This window comes from Podarcis muralis, chromosome 1 (assembly GCF_964188315.1).
Source record: "Podarcis muralis chromosome 1, rPodMur119.hap1.1, whole genome shotgun sequence".
NCBI lineage: Eukaryota > Metazoa > Chordata > Lepidosauria > Squamata > Lacertidae > Podarcis > Podarcis muralis.
In genome coordinates, this window is record NC_135655.1 from 93809830 (window position 1) to 93828275 (window position 18446).

An 18446-nucleotide genomic window follows, 5' to 3' on the forward strand; every position below is an offset into this window, starting at 1 on the left:
ACGTAGAGGGGAAGGGACCCCTAGAGTCATCTAGTCCAAACCCCTGCAGTTCAGGAATCACAGCTAAAGAATCCCTGACCTCAGGGTCAAAGAAAGATACTATGGTAGATTCTGATTTTGAAAGTGTAAATCGCAGCTGCTATCCAGATCAGTCTCCATCCTTAGGCAAAACTTGCAAGGTGATTTTTGTTTTGGTAGGTGGAAAACAGAAATAAAGAGAAACTAGACTGCATTCCTCTTCAGCTTGGTATCAGGCTGTAACTGCATGGCATGGGTGAAATGGCATAATGTGCCAGTAGGCAGGAAGAGATTCTTGTCCAGGCCAATCATGCAGAAATTGCTGTCTATTTAGTTAAGGAATGAGGCTTCAAAAGCACCAGGCAGTGACAGATCACAGAATGTGGTATGGACTGTGTCTCTTTAAGAAGTACTTCCAGATTTGAAAGCAAAATTCATTACGGTAGATATATATATTCATTGGATATATGAATATCCAAAACAGAGGAAATGCAGCACAGTAAAAAAGAGGACCAAAATTCCCATAAAAAGTGCATATGTACATTTGCAGTTTATGAATACTGTACAGAATCAAATTTAGAAATAACTACTGCATTGAAAGTAGAAGTAGAGTATATCGCTCCACAGTTGTCTAGGGACTAAGCATTGATAGGCAACTTCAGGGCTCTTGCTCTCCCTTCTTAGGGTTCCCCCCTTTTTTCCTTATTAAAAAAAACCCATTCTCTTTAAACCAGTCTTTCAAACAGAGGGCTGCCCTCTAAAGCTCATGGATACATGGAAATAGCAGAGTGGAAGTTGGGAGAGAACAGCACAGAAGGATTCTGGGCAGAATGAGGATAGCGAGAGAGGTGAGTCACTCAGAAAAGTGGACCACAAAATATAGGCATGCATGCTGTGGATACGAGAAACGCATCTTTATTCTAGCAAATATGGGCAAATGGTGTATGCAAGGATATTGCAGACTCGGAGGTGGATTTAGGGGAGCGTGACTGGTTTGCCCACACTGGGGCACTGCAGGGCGTGCTGAAACAATGATGAACAACAGAAGGCAAGAGAGGCGGGGGCACTGAATTTTGGTATAGCACAGGGTGTTACTGAAATTTTAAAGCCTCAAGTCTGCCACTGGCAGACACTAGAGTTACCTAAATACTGACCCAGTTGTTTGGCTGCTATCAAGTGATGTCAACTCAATGTCATTGAGAGATGTGGGCTGGCAGTGGTGGTCATGCATTTCAGGTACATGTCTTGCTTTGGCCTTGAGTATCCGCAGAAGGTTGTGTGGAAAACTGCCTGTAGCTGCAAAACATTCACGAATCATGGCACTGTGCTAGAGGTGTCTCACTGCAGTATTTTTGATGGAGGGCCAATCTGTTTCACTGTCGGTCCCTGGTGCTAGACAGACCTCCTGTAACACCAGCTTTTCAGCTTTGGATCGGATTATCAATTGAGGAGTTCTGGCTGCATTCCTGGGATGAGAGTTGAGCAGCTACTTTTCACTTGGTCAAGTAACTGAATTTTCCAGCTGCTCTTTCAGCAGTTGGCACTGAGTGACCTTTTGTTCTAATGTCACTTCTCTTAGTTCCCATCAGTCCTATCAAGCCAATATGTTCCACATACTTTTTTGGACAGTAGGTGGTGCAAACAGAACAGTTATTCTGTAATACTTTCACTGTCACTAGCCAACAGCAGTGATGTGTTCTTAGAAATCGGAATAATTTATTGCTACCTTTTATATATTACCACTTCTCAATGCAGAAAGACGATGGTTTTAATGTACAGGAATGAAGAAAAAACAGGTTCTTTTTAATGAAACCCAAATACATCTTCATTTTTCTTCCCACGTATTCTGATTTCTGTTTGGGAAAGTATATATGAATGATTAAAATATGTTAATGCTTTAAAAACTGTTTTAAACTTGTACCAAGTCCTTGGAGTTTATAGATTGCTTAAGAAAAACATAAATGTTTTCTCTTGGCAGGAGGGGAGACTTCAGAAAAGTTTGGGACGACTGGAATGAGAAAGGCTTGTTAGGTGACAACTTTGTAAGAGTAACCTTGGGAATGCATTTCAAGTTGTCACTGAAGGTAAGAAGCCGCTAATTGGAGGTGCAAATCCTTCATGCAGGCTTCATTCTATCTGGCTTAGAGAGACATTTCAAGCACCACTTGTCACAATTTGTGATTCTAAATCTTGACAGTTTGCTGAAGCATCCTTTCCCAAAGGAACACAGGAGGATGTCAACGAATTTAACCTTGCCTGCCTTACAGCAGTGACTCTCTTCTATTTGGAGGGCTTGGGAAGCCCATTCAGTAAACCTCGTCGGCTTGAAGAAATTGACCCTTCTGTAATGTCTAACCCTCCAGACCACTCATTAAAACACATGGAGAAAACCCCCAACAACTACACTATGTCTTCATATTTTTCTAAAGCGAGATAGACACATGCTAAATCCAGGTTGAGGGAGGGCAGCTGGCTTAAGATTTTGGGCCAATTTCAGTTTTCGTCCCGAAAAAGGTGAACCCTATCCCAGAAGGGCCACCAAACATTTGTGACTATATTGTTGTGTTGCTTTCATTGCTGTTGAACAAGCTCGTGTGAATAGTTTGCTGCAAGAATTTAGCACAGTAGGGTCAAGCTGATAAAGAGATCATTTTTTTGCTTCTGCCTTACTGCAAAGATAGCCAATAAGATGCCTTCAGGATGCTGTTAGATTTCAGCTCCCACAAGCATGGCCAGCGATTGCTGATGATCATAGTTATAGTCCAGCAATATGTGGAGGGAGTAGCAGTGGGGTGGGGTAGCAGCACTCACCTGACCTCCGGTCGCTTGCATCACAGCAGCATCTTAGGATGGAGAATTGGAAGGTACAAGATTGGTGCAGTGTAGATGCCAATCTGGCACTCCTGCCTGTGCAACACACCAGCCTTGCCGCCATTTTGCTGCTCCCCATCCTGCTATGCAGCAGCGATGCAGGTGACTGGAGGTCAGGTGAGGCCTTCTGCCCCACCCTGTGGTCCACGAGGCCACCATATTTGCTATCCCTGTCTTAATGCAGCATCTTTTGACTGAGTGCTAGTTCCAGGCATCCCCTGGACCAAACTAAGTCCCTAAGTGGTACCATCCAGCCCCTTCTAGCTTCCATCTCTAGAGGCAAGTGCAAGGTGATGAACAGTGTCTGCAGCCATTCACTTCGGAAGCAGGTTGCTTTTGGGCGGGGTCTGAAGCTTCAGCGCAGACTCCAGCTTGTTTTTCAAAGTGGCCCTCCAGCAAAGCTGCAAGACAAGCTGCTAGAAAGTTTCAGAGATTGCATCAGAATCTCCTCTCAATAGGCCTATCAGCGCACATTCCCTGTAGAGAAGCTTTCCCTGTGGCTGTCAACACATCGAGAATTTCTGCGGAAACTTGCCAACGGCCAAGGATGATGATATTTTGGAAGATCTTATCTAAGTTGACACATGTCAGTGATTTCTGTTAGATGGTGAATTTTATCCCCTTGGTATTTTTTCAGCCTGTTTTGTTAATTTGTCAGCTTGCCAGTACCCCAAGACTCAAGTGTGTTAAAACCAGGATAAAATCAACAAGTATTTAACGCTATTTATATGCTGCTTAATCAACAAAAACTTCTAAGCAGTTTATAAAGCAATATAAAATATATGTAAGAAATTATCAATAAAAGCAAACTTTTGAAACAAACACACACACAGGGGAGGGGGGGACCAGGTGAGGAGGGGAGAGAATAATACATAACTTAAAAGTCTCCAAATGATCTGAAGACCTGGAACATTTCCATGCCATTTAGGGAGAATTTCTCCTCACTTAAGTAGTAGTGAGTTCTTTTCCTGTATCAATATGTGAAATCTGAACCTTATGATTTATAAAAATGGTTCTCCTCTTGATCCTGCTCAGTGGGCAATAATTTTTCTTTCATGTACATCCCCTAATTGTGTTTGTTATGCCCTTTTAATTTCTGTTATTATATAATTAATTATAAAATAAAAAATAAAACCAGCATTTTTAAACAAATACACACAATAAAATTACACGTCTAGGCAGACTTGCCTAAACTGAAAAGTTTCTAGCAGCTGTCGCAACACAATGCATTGAACGCCTGCCTAATGGCAATGTATAGGGGATTCCAGAGAGCAGATGCTGCTACATTTTAAGATTGATTTCTTGCAAGTGCAGAATGAACATTATGTGGCACTTGTAAAAGTGCCAGTTCTGCACGTCAAAGTGGTCAAGTGGGCAACTATGGGGTAAGGTGATCCTTCAGGTCTACTGGTCTACTTAGTTAACTGCACATGATGAACTTGGGGAATGAATATGTTGAAGTCAAGACAGGCGCATGGTATACTTTTGTGGACAGCTTACTTAAATTTCTGTCTAAAAGTTTTTCCAGTGCAGTTGTCATACTGACTCACTGCAAACCGTCACCTGCTGATTGTCCACCCCTGAAATGTGTAGCTACTTTTTATATTCCTGGCCTCTCCAGCACAAATGCCTCCCCCTCCCCTGTTTACCTGAATTTATGGTTAAGTGTTACATATAAATTCTAATTCCATGTTAACACTAAACAGGTTAATAATTCATAATCAGGATTTGTTTCAAATTCTGGTTATGGGAGCAACCCTGGTTTGTCAGGGAGAGAGTAAACATACCAAAATTTGGTCCCTTCAGACCACCAGGAGAAAAGTGCCAGTGTCTTCAGGGATGGAACTTTATCTGACTTTGCTTCCATGACTTGATTTTTCTAGCTTATTGGAAATGTGCCAGTTAATAATCCAATCAAGAGCAATTTATCAAATCAGAACTGATGAGTTTGAATTCCAATGTTTATCCCTTACAGAAATCTTTCCGGAGATATTTTCTCTTCTATAACTGGATAGAATAATGACTCTTGGAAATTATACTTGCTGATAAGGTAGAAAGGTTGCTACTAAACTCTATTTAAAGATATTGTTTGAAATTCAGATTTAAGGTTGCCAGACACCCAATGTTTTAATATACATTTGCTTTTGCAATTCCACGATTATTTACAGTGATGTTCAGGGACGCCCATACCTTATTTACATGACTAATGCAGACATATAAACTGTTTGAAATGGAGGAATATACAAGACAGAGAACATTTATTGGTTTTCCTATGAGAATTCTAGAATCAAGTGTACTTACTCTTAAGCCCTTTCATATAAGCCTTTTTCAGTCATTCATTCCATGTAGAATGAATGCACAGGGAATAACATGCAACCAAGTACATTGATTAGAACATCTATAGGAAACCCCATCTGCGCAGGGATGGGGAGAGCAGGGAGAGCTCTCTACACACACAAAACTGGAAATATTTGTTAAGTATAATTCTTTAATTCACACTGAAATAGAGAATACCTGCATGTGTTTAACATGGGGATTTTTCCATGGGTTAGGGTTACCACTGTATAGTTGTTCTCTGCTAGGTCTGACTTGGTGTTTAACCTTAGATCAGGTGATTAAGGTATTGAATTGCAAACACTCCACTTTGAAGGGAGTTGCCTTTGGTTTTTTGTTTCCAGTCAAAGTGGGAATAAGATGTGATAATGGAGCTCACTCCAGGAGCCTCAGGCCCGAATGGGGAAGAGACACAGTTTTGATCTCAATCATGTTTGAAGTTATTTCTAAGATCTTATGAAACTGTTTAGATTTACTGTTTTTTGTACTGTTTTGAAGAAAGTTCTGCAAGTCAAGTTTTTAATCAAACTTAATGGGTCTGGACAATGTTTCCCACAAAAAGGAATAAGTTTTTATGCATCCAGTTGCTTCATGCTGCACAATTTTAATATCATATTGGCCTGAATATAAGCCTCACTTTCCCCCCAAATTCCAACCATGAAAAGTCAAAGTGTGGCTTATATTCGCAACCTTACGGTATGTAGCCAGGAGCATGGGGCAAACAGTGCCAGGTGTCCCCCATCCTCTCCCCCAAGGCTGGGAAGAGAGAGGGCAAGGAAGGGGAAAGGCCGCTGGCAATGCAACCCCCCCCCGCCCAGTATGCACCCAGGAGCAGTGAGGAATGGAGCAGCTTATATTAGGGTATTTTTTCTTTTTCTCTCCCCCCCCCCCCAATTTTAAAAGTGTGGCTTATATTCTGGCGTGGCTTATATTCGGGCCAATATGGTATCTGCAATAATCCTACCATGAGATGGCTGTAAAAGGAGCCTGGTGCTACAAGGCAGACAAATCCTACAAAGTCATTGTACAAAGAATGAATGACTGAAAAGGGGTTGTGTAAAAGGGAGTAGTGAGGGAAAACCTATGTCAACCTGAGGGCTGCATTCCATTCTCAACAATCTTTGGGGTGAGGGGGTGGGCACATGACAGCAATGGGCAGGGGCAGGAGCAATGAATGCTAATGTTATCTTTGTACAGTAGGTTTGTTTCTACACACACACACACACACACACACACACACACACACACACTATCCCCCATCCAAGGAAGCAAGAAGCATTGTCGGAGTTCAAGGGCACATTCCAGCTAGGCAGAAATACACAACAAGGGTGCAAAGCAGGGCTGGTAAGGGGTGTGGCCTGGGAATGAGGGGTGTGGCCTGGGAATGAGGGGTATGGCTTGGGAGTGACATTGCCTGGGCCTTGTTCTGAGTGCCAGATAGAGAGGCCTGGAGTGCTTAATTCACTCCCAGGGCCTGAGGTTCCCCACCACTGGCAAAAATAGGAGTGCACCTCATTCTAGTTATGAAAATCAATAGACATTCTAACCTGCTGCGCCCCTGTATGCATATGCAAAGGATTGTGGCTTCACAATGGAGCTTCATTTCCTTTGATTGAACAGCAGCTTCCTTACACTTCTGGGCAGTTTAAACAGCAGCTCAGAATGTAGCAAGAGATAAAGTTAATCAGAGCCGCAGCCACTGCCTTAAGGGTTCTGCCCTTCATTTCTTTGGATTAGATTTCAGAATCTGTGTTGCAACAGCCAGTGACTTTTTATGCATGCTTCTTTTGCAGACTCTTAAAATTACTAGGATATGCAATATAGGATATTGAGGTCTATTATATGAATACACACACACACACACACACACACACACACACACACACACTCATCTGGTAATAAATGCTATGAATTATAATCATTAGGAAATTAGGTTACCCATTTATTCTGAATGATAAACATCTCCAGTGACAGCTCTGGCTGGCATTATTCTGGGGGAAGCCCTCTGTGTTGATAACTGCTATCATTCTTAGGGCACGCACATGCCAGATTTATTTAAAATGTTGGACTCATTCATTGCAGCCAAGGGGCCCATAGTACACATACTTAGCACACTTTCAGCTCAATACTGAAATATCAAATGGAGATCAAGGGCAAGCCCTGTGCGCTTCCTGCTCCATTCATCACTTTTGCATTCTGCCTTCCTAATAATCTGTGTTGCCAGTGCACACCATTATATTTAATTCTATCCAGTTTGGGGAGTGGGGAGGGGAAGAACTGACCTATTTCACACCTCATTTTGGTACTGGACAAAGTCAGGGCACATCAACAGAGGCCATTTTTGAGTCATGTGTATGCCTTTGAAGGCTGCCCTCAGCGCTGCATTTGGGCACCTGAGGGAAGAAGGGGTGACTGAAGATCTACATCAGGAATCAAATCAACTGTACCCAAAAATGGGAATCAAATACAGCAGTCTCTGCACGGGATGGGCTACTCTGAAACATGCCTGGAAGGTGCAGAGCCCAGGAGACCCCAGAGTCAACCCCTGCCATTTCCTCCCTAGCAATGACTTCTGTTTGCCAAGAAGCCACTGTGGAAGCAGCACTGAGGGTGGGAGAAGCTGCTGAGGAGGCAGCAGATCTGGCCTCCAAGGAGCGCACCACAGCCGTTGCTGCCAGTGTGGGAGCAGCAGGTGATGCTCTTGTGGATCCTGCCACCTGAGGCCGTCACCTCACCTTGCCTCGTGGGTGAACCAGCCCTAGCTGCTCCCATGCCAGAACAGGAAGAGGGGAAGGTTGCATTCTTTAGCCAGTGAGAGCCAATAATATGTGCCCTTGGACTCCAGTTCCCATTAGTGCCAGCCAGCACACGATCATGGATGATGGGAGTTTGAATCCAAGCACATCTGGAGGGTCCCATGTTGGCTACTCCTGCCTTAAATATCAGATCTGCAGCATGGCTCATGCATTCCTCAAACCAGATTCTGTTTGCAATGTATTCTTAAACTGTCTCCGTGAAGCCTCCCCTTCTTCCACTGTGTGTAAAGAGCTAAACACCCCCATATTAGGATACCACCCCTAGTGCAGACTGCACTGTTGCAGTTGGGTCAAGTGAATAATGAGAGGGTTAATCAAAAGCTGCAGAATCAGCAACCAACTCATAATTTACAGTTTTGGCAGGTACATGATCCTTAATAATACAACTGTCTTTGGGGTAAAAGGCTTTCCTAGAATGCGGTGCCTGTACTCATTTCCAAATCTCCTAATGAAAGAATTACTGTTCTTTGTTCCAACAAAACTGTACTAATTTTGCCAATTTGTGGTGTATATCTATTCATCTACAGAAGCTTTTTCTAATGTTCAAAGGCTAGACCCAGTGCGGGCTTAGTCAGCACAATAGCTTTCCCCCTTTGTCTGAGACTTAAAAGCACTGTGTTTTTCCAAGATTGATGGCATAGACCAGAGTCCAGACCATTAGTGTTCTGTGATTGCCGTCGTGCACACATACATATATTCAATGGGACCTATTTCTGAATAAACATGAAGAGGATCAGATGGTACTCTGGTGATTTTCCATTTCATTTCATTTTGCTTTTAATTTGTATACCACCTTTCTACATTACCATTAGATGGTTCACAAGCAAAAACAACAACAAAAAACCCCCAACAACATATACAAGATCACACATCTTATAGCAATCCAATCCAAATAAATCATAATAAAGCTTTAACTTAAGCAACTTATATAAAGCAATATTCAGCAGGACTTTAGAATATAATAGTTGTGATGCCACTTTATTTCCCACCACCTAGCTGTGCCCCATATTGTCGCACCCAAACAGGTATAAAACATGTGCAATCTGAACTGGAGGGCTGCTGTAGATGTGTGCTTATATTTCATCTGTATGACCAGTCTTCCACCAGATGATTGTACAGGACAATAGCTCTCCCATTTTTTGTGGCAAAAGCTAGCACTCATGGGCTGGGACTTGTGGTTTCATTGCACCATGTATACCAAGAACAGTTTTTAACCAAATCCAACATTGGTAGTACTGAAAAAACCAACACCACCAAATGTATGCATAATACATGGAGCTTTAAAAATAAAAAGGAAGGCAACCTGCTAGAGTGTTATGGGTGGGAGTAAGACAGATGACAAAATCAGCATTTGATTGCTCATAAGTCTTTGATTGCATGCAAGTATATTTCCCTGGGCTCATAAATTTCTCCCCCATTGCAAAGGCAGGAAAGCTGTTTCTCACCCCATGGGGGGAAATGTGCAGGGACTTTTTACGGTATGCTGTTTTTTTAGCAGTGTTCATATGCCACCCTAACAAAGATTTCAGGGCAGCTCATAACAAGAGCTGCATACAAACTTTAATCTCATAGAACTTGATAGGATCTGGCTTGTTTCAGCTAACATACAGACTGGTCTCCTGCTGCAATTAAAAAACATTGGATTGTGTTGCATTACAGAGAGCGTGCACATGAGTGCACATATTATAGGTTTATGGATGTCACAGAACATGGGCAAGGCGGGTAAGTTACATGGGGACAAATGTGTTTCTGCTGTTCCTTTTAGTAGTTATGAACAGTGTGTGAAGCATTTTGTGAAGGAGTGTTGCGCTAACAACTGTAGAGCTGATAAACTGGAGTTCCTGCTACACAGTAATTGATCTAGAGAGCCTACAAGCATGGGGTAGCCTCCTCTGCAAAACTCACAACTAAAGCCACCAGGCATCCTGTCTTCCCTTGAGTTGGGGACCTGGGGTGTGTGCTGAACATGTAGAGTTTGGGGAAATCCATGCTCTAAGTGAGGTTGTTGGGCCATGGAGAGCAGGCACCGTGAGGTGAGTCCAGAAATCCCGTTTGAGCAGTGCAGTGCAAAAGACTACTGAGTAGCACCTTGGAGAGCAACCTGTAGCTAGGGGTGCTAAGAACTCTCCAAGAGTGAGCTGTTGTCTCAGCAACCTTCTCAGGCCTTATGAGGACTGATTGACCCAATAGTTTCTTTTAGTTTTGGCCCCCAAGGAGCTGTTGTTTAAAAGGGCATTACGCTATTTTGTAACCACTGACCTGAGGCCCGAGGGTGGCAAGGGCTGCCAAGTGTGTGTATATATAAAATTTCCAGACACTTTGAAGCCATGATAAAAGCCACTCAAGTGGCCTGCTTCCATTCCCACTGCCCTCCTCTTCTTTATACAAATAGACACAGTTACAGGAAAAGTGCAACTTAACAGCCTTCATTATCCCACTCAAGAGCTCCACTGCAAGGAATTAAGCATAGTCCTTATTTTACTTGCTTTGGTAAGGCAGTTCCTTTCCTGGTAGTTCTACTGTTTTCTGGGGCAGGTAGGAAGAAGGGGGGGGACCTCATCCAGCTGCCTTCCATGACTTTTCCATGCTTCCTGGTAAGCAGACATTGAAGTAAAAGGGCCCCCTGCTGAAAAAGATTGCTGACCCCTGGTCTTCCTGGATCATTTTGAAACGTGTGTGTTCCCTTGGGCCTGTAGGGCTCTACATTTTCTTTAACCTTAGCTCTGTCTTCACTCATTGGCTAAAAGCATTGAAAGGTGGGGACACATTTTGTTCCAGAACTTTAATTCTAAAAGCTCAGAGTCAGGCCCCTCTAGGCTCTTTGGACCTAGGTACACCAGTATCATTTGTGTCCACTTTTCATTGGCCCTGGAAACACCCAAGAGGCACTCCAATATAGCAGCTTCAATGGAGACAATTTAGAGTAGGCAAATATGTGGAAAGAAAGGATTAAGCACCTGGCCCCCTAACAGCTTGTTCTGAGTGTTCAAAGTAGTGAGTGGGACTAGGGTTTTTTTTAGGATAAAAAAAACCACTTTAAGCCACATCAAACCATGGTTTATCAGGGCTCTATCTAGTGTAGCTTTGATTCTCTCAGCAAACTCACTCCAAATTTTTTCTCTGGTCCCTCCAACTTAATGGTTAGGGAAGCTTTTTAAAATATTGTATTTTAACATTTTGTTGGAAGCCGCCCAGCCCAGAGTGGCTGGGGAAACCCAGCGAGATGGCCAGGGTATAAATAATAATATATTATTATTATTATTATTATTATTATTATTAACTTCCAAAGCCTGGGTCCAGGAAGGAACAGGAAGGCTCTTTTTGTCAACCCCCTGAGTTCATCTAAGCCAAACCATGATGCTCATTTAAGCAGAACCACAGCGATAGTGTAGACCCATTCAAAATAATCAAGAGAACCAAGGCTCATGACACCATATAATAACAGTGGATATTGTGTTGGCAGCAGGGAATGAGTCTTTCATAATTTAGCTGTTTAGTTAATGTTTCTGCCCTTTCTGTTAAGCTCCCTCTGTTCTCTAAATTAATTTTTGACTCTTATGTTGGGTAATGTTGCTGCTCAGTCACTTATGTAACTCTCACCTAACCGTGTCTTCAGTTTGTCAAAACTGTACAGAGCAGAGCTATGACTATAATAACATTGCTCTTAAACTTAACCTATGTAGTACAACAATAATAAATCTGCCTATGTACTTTCAGCAGTGCACTGCTTTATTATCAATGGCATTTTCCTGTAAAAGTTCAAAGCAAGCTTAACTTTCAAGATCAAACACATTCATTAACTGAAGCGGCGCTTCTTTCTGACAGAAAGGTGCTTTAATGACAAAACCAGAAGATGGCACTGTTTTTTAATAGATGAGAGCAATATATATAATATTATTTTTTTAAAAAAATGCAGGATAGAGAGACAGGCAGGTCTGGGAATACAACCTGAAGCTTTAACTTGTTCAGTAATTCTTGTTCTGGTGGGTAACTCTACGGAATTTGAAGGGATAACAGGCTTCAGAAAAGATGTGCAAGACAGAGTACAAAGCTAGCCAGCCAGAAATTAAATCATACAATGTTGGAAAAAAGCTCATGAACTGTCTAGTTCAGTTCAGTAGGATAGGACACTTCTATTATGTATTATACGCTGCCACAACAAATTTCCTGTATGTATGTGCACACACACACACAGAGTATATACACACCATAATAATAAATATATCCAGCTTCTCTGATTTGGAAAGGTGGGCTGTTTGTTGCATAGGCAGCTTCCTGAGTAGCAAGCAAGTGGAGCCACTCATGGTCCACTTTGATTCCATAGCTGCAGATGTTAGCCATGCGGAGAACCTGCCCAACTGAAAGAGCTGAAACAGAAGATGCAGCCCCTAAACTCAGAACCATCTGGACAGTCCCCTTAAAACAGTAATTTTCAATGGCTTCAGAACTTCTATGAAAGAACAGGTTTCGGAGGAGCCATGAATCTTATCAGAGGTTAGTCCATGAGAAGAAGAAAAAATCAGTAATGAGGGACAACTATCGCAATGTTCTCCCACAATGTGCGGTCTGAGGAGAGCATTGAATCTGTTCTGGAGTTCCCCCCTCAGTAGCTGTCACATCAAGGGTGAGGTCCTGACCAGCACCCCACGTCTGTCAAACTTCAACCTTTTGATTCCATTAATCCTCTCCTGACCACCCAGCCTTAAAAGTCCATTCTTGTGTTATATGGACAAATGTGTATGCAAGGGAGAAAGTTGAGCAGGAGGAGAATGGTGGAGGTGAAATTGTAACAGCTTCAGTGCTTGTGTGTGTGTGTGTGTGTGTGTGCAGGTGCACTTGCTTAATAGGTTTTAATAGGACCAATGGAGAAGGGAACAAAAAATAAAAAATGATGGGAGATAGGGAGAGAGAGCAGAGCATATGGTGCAGAGGTTTATCACATCATTCTCCCAAAAGGGAGATCTTCCCAGCAGGACCAGGTCACCCATGAGGCAAGGTGAGGTGAATACCTCAGGTGGCAGAATTCACAGGGGCAGCAATTCTGACCTCCAAGGAAAGATTGCAGCACACTCCTTGGAAGCTAGATCTACCATCTCCTTGGCAGCACACTCCTATGCCACTCTACGGCGGCCCCTTGGCGAATAGGAGGTGCTGCTGGTCTCCTTCCACCCTTGTTGCTGATGTAGATCTTCACTCACCCCTTCTTCCCTGGTGGAGAGGATGCACCATTTTGTGGTTTGTCTCAGGTGCCAAAATATACTGGGCTGGCTCTTCTCTCCAGTGTGGCTGGAAGGCTTGGACTAAAGACATGGGGACACCTTACTTCACATGCTGTAAGAATTAAGCTCCCCACACCTGTGGTTATTGAAGGGGGGAAAGCAAGATAAGCAGCTGTATGCCATGTGAACCTCTAGTTTGACCCCAAGAACATTGGATCGGTCTTTGGTTGTGCATATCTGTCAATAGTGGCTGGGGCAGAAACGCTCAGTTCAAGCTGTCAGCTCGATGATCATCTGCAGAGGTGAGTTAAACAGACTGGAAGAGCCCAGACAGGGCAGCTCTGCTGGAAAAGGAGATATGCTGAAGGAGCCAGAGGCTAAAAGCATGGAGAATAGCACATTTGGACGGAGTTTCAAGCACGAAGGGAGTTAGGACAGAGAAGGAGTAGCAGGTAAAGAAAAGAGCAATGAAGCCATGGGCAAGCTTTCCTGCAGCAACTTTGGATGTAGTCATTCTGGGGCTAGCCACCACAGTTGCAAGTCAATGAGGGAAAGGGTTACCTTAAGGAAAGCAGAGGCTGCTGATACATCTGGTGATACAGGGGTTAATGGGGTTGCAAACTGCTTTACAAAACCCACCAGATTTCAGAAGGTCTCTGAACTCATTCAAATGGATCCATAGTGAGACTGTGGAAGCTCTCGCAATGTCTCTGGACATGCTATTGATAGATATGAAATTTGAGGAGGAGGTTTTGCAGATACACTTCATGCTACATATATGATAATAATAGGTTGAAAATTACTACCAAAGACACATCCTTTGAAGCGTACTACAGGAAAAGAAATGGCATGTCAACTGTACTAGAATGTTGAAGAACAAATACATTGGTATAAAGTGACAGCATTGGGTCCCCCTAGAACTAACATAATGGTTTCTCTCAGTGCAAAGAAATGAAAAGTTATAATGGTAATAACAATTCAAAGAATCCACTGCTTCAATTTCCATTCATTGGCAAAGCTCTCATTATATACATTTATACCCCACCTTTCCTTCAAGAAGTTCAGGATTGCATACATAGGTTCTTCTATTTTATTCTTACAACAACTTAGTGAAGTATGTTAACTTGGTTAATCTAAGATCACAGAGGCTGCTTTATAGGTAAGCGAAGACTTGAACTCAACTATGTGCAGTTGGACATACTAACCACTACACTGGCTGTTGCAGTGGGTTAAACAAACCACATTCCTATACAAGTCAGGGCTTTCTTAATATTTAAATCCATTTCTGAAAGGAACCTTCCAGATATCTATACATAATATGCCATGAGCAGCAGTCCTGAGGGAGATTTTCCTAACACTAAGTAGCAGCAAGCCTTCAGGAAAAGCATTCAGAAAATATATATATATATATGAAAAGCTGATTCCTTTTTTTAAAAAAAAGCCAGGCGTATTCCCACTTGAACTTTGTTGAGATAAAACCAGTGTAGGATTTGAACCCAGGTTCCCTGTTCCAGTGCATTAATCAGAAGTCCTGATATGCACAGCAACAGTGTGCCCAATACCCACAAAATTCTTCATAAATGTGCATTAACCAGAAGGGTGATGTAAAAGATTGCTGGTAATTATTACATAATTTCTTGATGGAATTCACTTTTTGGGAGGTTCGGGGAATGCAACAGACATGTTATACTTTCCTCCAGGACTCACTGAGTCTTTGAGACCTTAATAACAGCAAGCTAGAAATGGAGGCAGCTGATATGCCCTGGAAAACCTCAAGACATTAAATAAAACAAAATTAAGTGACATCCAAGCCTGCACACATCTTCTCAATGGCAACAGAATAAATATTTTATAGCACGCCAGGAGGCAGAAAGTCCAAAAGAACCTAGCATTTCAATTGGTGAGATGGCAACTTATTAAAGAAAAATAATAATCCTGAGCCTGGAATAATGTGAGTCAAGAGAAATAAATCCATGACTTTGCGAGGATGAAGGAAGTTATTTCAGACGTGTCACGTTATGGATGAAATTGAGGCATATGACGTTTCTCATTGCATGTGCCCCGAGATAACCTGATCAACCCGGTCCATCTAATTTGTGGAGATGTTGCACAATTTCAGTGTCCGCTGATTCAGCAAGAGCATCTCAGTTCATGAATTTAAAGCCAACAGGGACTATTCTGTGCCTGGGGTTTGGTTTTCAGGTGTATTACAGCCTTTCTCAAATCCTCACAGAGAGCCTGAGCAGAAGGTTTAGTACTAAAGCCTGAGGCATATGCATACCTAAAATCCAAAATAAGCACCCAGGAGAGGTTTCACTTGTGTCAAGATTACAGTGTTTTACCCTGCCAGGCTAAGACTTATTTATTTGCTCAGGCTGTAGTCTGTTTGGGGATTTTAGCTGTTGCTGTTTTAATTTTTTCTTGTCATACGAACGGATTACATTTTGTTTTTATTATATGTTGTTGTCGATTGCCATGAGATCTGTCTAGTGGTTCAGAAATTTTAAGATTAAATAAACCAATAAGCAATATTAAATCCGTAACAAAAAGGGGTCACCAGCCCTTTGGGGCCGGTGGGCACATTTGGATTTTTGAGAAAGTGCCACATAGGCATCAGTCACAAAATGGCTGCCATGGGAATGTGGCTTTGCACAAAATGGCTGCCACATCTAAAAGAACAGAAAAAGATACAGGATCACAACGGGAACAGACATGCCCATTCCTCAAAGCAGGTCCCCCATCAAGAGACACACCTACATCCACAACCACTGTGCTTGCTCACAGAGAAAACTTATTTGCATCTCTCCTCTTTTGAAAGCCTTTACATTCAGTGAAATGTGGTAATGTTTAAGGGGCTGTGTACAATGTAGAAGTCAAGCAAGCACAACCAAGAATTGGGAAGATAGAGCAAACTGTCCCCTCTGTATTGTGGATTACTGGGACCTTTTTCAGGCACTATAAAAGGTAGCGGTGCCTGTGGGTGCTGCATTGGTGACCCCTGTCTATGAGCATTTAACAGATGGAAAATGAACATCTTGGACAAGCAAATGACTCAGGGCCTGGAAGTTAATTTGTGAGATCTGAATCGGATACCTCCAAAAATGTTTTTTTTATTATTATTTTTTAAAAAATTGCTTACCTCTGTTAGATAATGAAACTCTCTTTCTCAACCTATTGTTTCTCATCTGCAGCCAATGAGAGTAATTCCAGGCCACTCTTAACTGTAATTATGTACCATTGATTTCTGTGGGATTTAAGCACATTGAACTGTATGGTGGATTGAACCAAGAGTGATTGTTCCCTTATTAACACTAAAGCCAAACTATACTTGAGATCCATGCATATTTCAGAGGTGCTCATTTATTAACAAGAAACAGGACAGTTTGCTGGGGTGATGTGAAAGATGGAGATTTGACTGAATTTGTGAAATGAAAAGGACCTTCTGAGTATGGTATTTTAGGAAATGAATGTGACAAGAAGCCAATCTTTTTCCTTAAAAAAAATGCAGAGCAGGTCCACTTATGTGCATTAAGGAACTTGTGCAATTTAAAGAATTTTGCCCCAAAAGTTATGGAGGAAGAATAATTACTTCTAAGTCAATTTCCTGTTCATTTATTCAGCCTGGATTTTTTCTCCCCCAAGTCCATTTTCAGATCAGCATGCAGAAGTATATGCACATCCCTCGTTATCACTAATGGGAACTTCAAAGCAGCATATAATTTTACTGGGCTATTTTGTCTGACTTGTATTACACCTGTCAATCCGATTTCCTTCTGCTATTTCATTAATATTTAAATGCTAATATTTAAAGGTCAAGCTTAGCTTGCAGTAATATTTAAAATACCATTCTTTCCTGGTTTCTAGAAAGACCATGTGGGAAAATATTCATCAGGAGATATATATGTGTAACATGAAGCGAGGAAATGAAATCAGTGCTGCGTTTTATGTATTCCCCTCCTCCACTTCCTTGCAACGTCTTCATCTCTGCCAACTATGCACTCTCCTTCAGATCAGATCAGCCTTCCCTCTCCTACCCTCCCCCAATCCATTTAGAATACGTATTTGGCATTTAAGCAGCTAATTCCAACCAAGAAACCTCGGCTCTTGGCATTTGTGTCCTTCGCCACGTTTTCTGATGGTTCCGTTAGTTTTCCATATGGCAAATCCATATTTACCAAAATGCTTATGACATATCATTCAGTTTGTTTATGACATTTCCGAATTGCTCCTCCTACCAGAGGAGCCCAGGACAATGTACATGCACATTAGAATACAAAAGACACATTCCACAAAATGGAATGATGAGCAAAATAGCTGTAAAACCAGAACCATTAATACCCCACCCCCCAAATCTGCAGTCTTCACTAAAGGGGCAATATATCTCAAGGCCTTACATATTCACAACACATTAAAGCCACACCTTAAGAGACCACTGCTTCTGTTCAATATTTCACACTCACTCTAGAGGTTGGGGAAACCTGTGGCCTTCCAGATATTATTGGACTGCAACTCCATCACTCCTGTTCAATTCACTTCATGGCATGGACCTCCCTGGTTTTGTTTATTTTGGTTGAATTATTCGGATTGCAGGAGGTACGCTCTAGGAGGCTAAGGCAGGCAAGGACCCACAGCCCAGTTGGGGCTCACTAGCTTGGGGAGGAGGTGTGTGATTCCTCAGCTGGAGTAGGTTCAGATGCTGCAATGAACATGCAATATATAAAAGGAAAACTGTCCTGGCTGGTGTGTCATGGCCAGGCTTCAGAGCCTCATAGCTCAGCAGGAAAGGCTCGTAGCATGGTGGTAGAGCACATGTTTTTGCATACAGAAAATCCCAGGTTCAATCCATGGCATTTCCAGGGCTGCCAGTCAGTGCAGACAATATGCAACTGGAAGTGCCAACAGCATAACTCAGCATAAGACAGCTCCCTATGTTCCACCTACAAAGCCCTGTGTCATTGCTGATGTGGGTTGATTTCAGATATGCAGGCAAAGCAGGGGTAGGCAACCTAAGGCCCAAGGGCTGGATGCAGTCCAATCGCCTTCTCAATCCGGCCCACGGACGGTCCGGGAATCAGCATGTTTCTACATGAGTAGAATGTGTGCTTTTATTTAAAATGCATCTCTGAGTTATTTGTGGGGCATAGGAAATCATTCATTCCCCACCCCCATATATAGTCGGCCCACCACA